The sequence below is a fragment of the Bos taurus genome, chromosome 2 (genome assembly GCF_002263795.3).
Source record: "Bos taurus isolate L1 Dominette 01449 registration number 42190680 breed Hereford chromosome 2, ARS-UCD2.0, whole genome shotgun sequence".
NCBI lineage: Eukaryota > Metazoa > Chordata > Mammalia > Artiodactyla > Bovidae > Bos > Bos taurus.
The window spans coordinates 134,579,246-134,583,367 of NC_037329.1; the positions used below are offsets into that span (position 1 = coordinate 134,579,246).

The 4,122-nt window shown below is 58.6% G+C and overlaps 1 long non-coding RNA gene across 1 annotated transcript; it reads right to left on the minus strand.

The window, feature by feature from the left end:
- Positions 1–2,061: 2,061 nt before the first annotated feature.
- Positions 2,062–3,093, minus strand: LOC104971381 (uncharacterized). Its single transcript, XR_805212.3, has 2 exons — positions 2,717–3,093; positions 2,062–2,189 (listed from the first exon to the last, which is right to left on the minus strand). It is a non-coding gene; the product is annotated as an uncharacterized lncRNA (long non-coding RNA).
- Between the last annotated feature and the right edge of the window lie 1,029 nt (positions 3,094–4,122).

Below are 4,122 nucleotides of genomic sequence, written 5' to 3' on the forward strand. Positions count from 1 at the left end.
TGACCCAAGTTAGTTCATCCCATTCTTGGTGGCCCCAAATGTCCCCCTCTTCTTCGTCACCCTGTTCTCAAAGATATCATGGTGACTTGCAGGCGTGTGTCCGGGGACCTCAGTTGAACCTAACTCTCTACCTATATCAGGCGGTATCACTTACTTCATATCTGTGTCTGACTGTGCATGTTTAATCTTTGTAATATCTATGGGATAGATCTTACTATCCCTATTTTACAGATAGGAAAAATCCGGCCCCAGATGGGCTCAGTCTGAGGAAAGTGCCCACCAGAATCCCACCAGTGATAGGTGATGGGGGGGGGGGGCTGGCCTCCTGTGTGTGGCTGACTCCCACGTGCGGGTTCTGGGCAGTCTCCCATGCTGTCTCTCATGTCGCCCTCAACCTCCAGGGATGGATGATGGAGGCTGATTCCATGTTTGGAGGGGGCTGCGGGGGCCCACTTCCCAGACTGCGGGCTGACAACAGAGCAGGAAATGGGGTCCCTGCTGTGGCAAGGGCCTCGCCCACTTTCCGGGGGCTGTGTCATAGGCCCTTCCTCCCGTCGGCCTCAAACACCCAGAAAAGACCCTGCCCTCTCCACACCCCAGCTCCCAGAGGTCTCCTGGGCTAGCATCTCAGTGCACTCAGTTGCGCTTATAAATCCACACTCGGTGTTTCTGGCAGGGTCTCTGGATGCAGACCCTGAGGTCCCCCTCTCTGGGGCCAGTTGAGACATGGTCATCAGCTGTTGTCCGACTTCCAGTGCCCTACAGAGAGAATTTCAGAGTCCCTGGGGAAAGTGGTGTCATAGCAAGTGACCGAAGGTCTAGGAACACTCAGAGGTCCCTGCACTGGTGCAAAACTGGGAACAGATGACCAGCAGAAAGGACTTTCACAGGGAGACAGGGAAAGGGGGATACGAAGAGGGTTAAATACTCCCCACACCGAGGGAAGACAAGGAATGTGTAGCTGGGGTCAGGTAGCCATAGCTCCCATCCAGACCAGCCACTTACTGTGGGTGACTTTGAGCAAGTCACTTAACTGAGACTCAGCTTCCCCATCTATAAAAGGAAGATCATAACATTTCCCCTTTAGGGTTCTTGTGTAGATGACATAAAGTTTTTATGCAAATGACTTAACCTATGCAAACCTGGCAGAAATTACATACTCAAACCAGGTACTTATGTCTCAGTCATGATGGTAACAAAAGTACTTCCCTCCTAGTAGTAATTAAAATAATCACATTGTGCGGCCCCTCTGCAGTGGACAAACCCTCTCTGACCATTGTTTCACTTCCTCTGCAACCTGAGGGGAGGGGCGCAGAGCAGAGCAGCGGGCAGCAGCAGGGGCCCAGGGGCAGCACTTAAGACACGTCCATGGTCATCACTGGTCTCAGTCCACGGAGGGGCGGCCACTCGATGTGGGCGATGAAGGGCTGGGAAAGTAGGTCAGTGCGCGAGCCTCGGCGGCTGAGGCCGCAGCTGGTAACCACGGTGCTCTGCTTGCGTAGCTCATCTCTGTAGGCAGGCCTGGGCCCCCTGCTGTCCCCAAGCACCATAGTCCCAACCAAACCCCCTCCCTGATCTTCCTCAGCTCCACAAGCCCCCAGGAGCCTCTTGCTCTCCCCTTTAAATTTCAAGGCCCAAGCTCACCCCGGCGGGAAGGAGCCTCTGACCTTTCGGAGGGCTCAGCAGGTATGAGGCCGACTTTGAACAAGGCTCAAGAAAGCCTCCCACCCGCCTCTGGGGAGGAGGCCAGGATGGGGTGGGAAGAGGGATCTGGGCTCTTTGTCTGGACCTGGGCTGCCCAGTGCCCCACTGGCTGCAGCTGCTAGAATGTCGATCGCTCCCCAGCCGCCTGCCACCCCCTCCCAGCCCCAAGAAGGCCGTGGATCCGTAGTTTTGTCTTTCCCGGCTCTGTCGATGTCTCTCCTTCGGGGAGCTCGCTCGATGACGGCTCCAGAAAGCCGCACGGAGCAGAGAGGCCAGAATTAAAACGGCCGCTCAGAGGGACCCCTGCAGACGCCCAGTGTTCAGAGGCATGCGGATCAGAAAGCAGAAAAGCTCGTCTGTTCTGCAGACGTCGGTGGATTTATTCATCGTCCTCCGCCCGCATCTCGCCCCCGCCCGTCTCCTCTTCTTTATCCGCACTCGCGCGATGCTGCCAAGAGCTCCTCTCATCTTTTCTGCACAGAGGCCTGGGGATGAAAGGGCTGACAGGTGTCTCGTTGCCAGTCGCCAGGCACGGGGGCATTGTAAGCAAGCTGCTGACCCATGGCTCTCGGGCTCTGCCCGCAAAGGGGCGAGAGGAGCGAGGGCAGCGGCCGGAAGGCGTGGGGCTGCCCTGCGGGCCCCAGAGGGCTCACACCTCCCCTGGAGCCCGCAGGCCAGGGAGGGGGCCGGCTCCGCAGCATCACCTGGGGCGCAACCTCCCAGACCTCGGTGGAGAAAACGGGCCCCCGACCCCTCCCTTCCTCCCAGAGTGAGTGGGCATCAGGCTCGAGAGTGGGTGTGAACCCCGCCCCCCAAGCCCCAGGAGCTCGCCGCCTCCCACACGACCCTCGGGCTGCCCCACCCCGCGCGGGGCACACAGCACCTCTTTTCCCCTTTTCTTCTCCTTCCCTCTCCACCGCGAACCCTGAGCCCTCCCGCCCCACGTCTGCCCCCACCTCTGCTCTTAGAGGGGTGGACACACAGTCCCCAGCCCTGACTCCCCGTCACTCACCCGTCCTCTCCGTGGAGCATTTTCCTTGACTGTAGAGCTGGTCATGGAGCCCTGCACCCCTCACCGTGTCCTCGACTCCATCCCGAGGATGGGGAATCAGCTAATGCCTGCACTGGACTGAAAAAATGGCTGGCCTGGGGGGACATTGCGGGAGCACAGCCTCTGTGTTTTTGACGTCACGGGCTGGTTACCTCCCGTCTCCTGCCAGCCTGGCCCTCCGTCCTAACCACCCTTCTCGGGTCTGATCCACTCTCCCGCGGCTGCTTGGCACACATGCGGGAGGAGGGGGTCCCAGCACCCCATCCCCCACCCTGCTGCCCTGCGAGGCGCGTGGGAGGGGACTCCTGTGTGTCCATGGAGACACAGCTCAAACACGTTTTTCCCTTCTGTGTCCTGGACTGGAAAGCCACATGTGTGCACGGACATGCACTTTTCTTGTCACAAGGGCGTGTTTGTGCAGTTCCCACGACCAGACCCACATGCTCCCGCTGCAGGCTCGTGCACTTGCACGTGTGTGGCATGCATACACCTGTGAGAGCACGCATGCGCTCACGCGTGTGTCCACAGGTGCCCAGGCAGCCCTGTGTATAGGCCTGTGGACCACTCCAGCTGCGTGGTGCATGCTGGCATGTGACTGTGGACGTGCCCACAGATGCTCCTGCCTCTTCGGCACATGAGGAACGAGGAAGCCCCCTTGTTACCATGTCATCTTATTAAACATGCGGCATGTTAATAGCACCTATGAAGTCAGTTATGAAAAGCTCTTTATTAAAAATAATAAGAAATGGCCCTCTTGTTCCACAACTTCTGAGCCACGTTTGGCCGCTCAGGCTGGCAGGTTATTAAAGTGGGATCAAGCATCTTTAATGCGCCTTCTGCAGCAGCTGCTTGGTGGATCTGCCTCATTACCGGCTGGCTGGCCCCAGCTGCGTCAGTTTCCACCGCTCGCCCCCTCAGACACGGGGCCAGGGGAGTGGGAGGAGGCTGGTGGGAAGGCAAAGGCTCTGTCCTGCAGTCTGACCTCCCAGGGCTGCTCGCTGGGTGATGACACAGTCCCCTATACCTGCGGCCCCCTGGACCGGGCAAGTGGGGGTGGGGGCACAGGCAGGCTGCCATCCCAGAAGAAGTACCTGCATCCCAAGTGATGCGCCCTTCCAGAGCATCTCCTCCCTCCTCTGCGGGTCTGAAATGACCACATCCGTTCCTTCCTGTCATTGACCTCTGGGCCCAGGAGACAGCAGCAAAGGTGAGCTGGGACCATGGGGACGAGGATCCATCCAGCACTTCTCAAACTTGGCTGTGGACGTGAACCCCCTGGGACCTTGTTAAAGGGCAGACACTGATGCGCATTTCTTACAGGATCCCAGGGGGTGCTGGGGCTCCTGGTCCACAGCCACTCTCTGAGA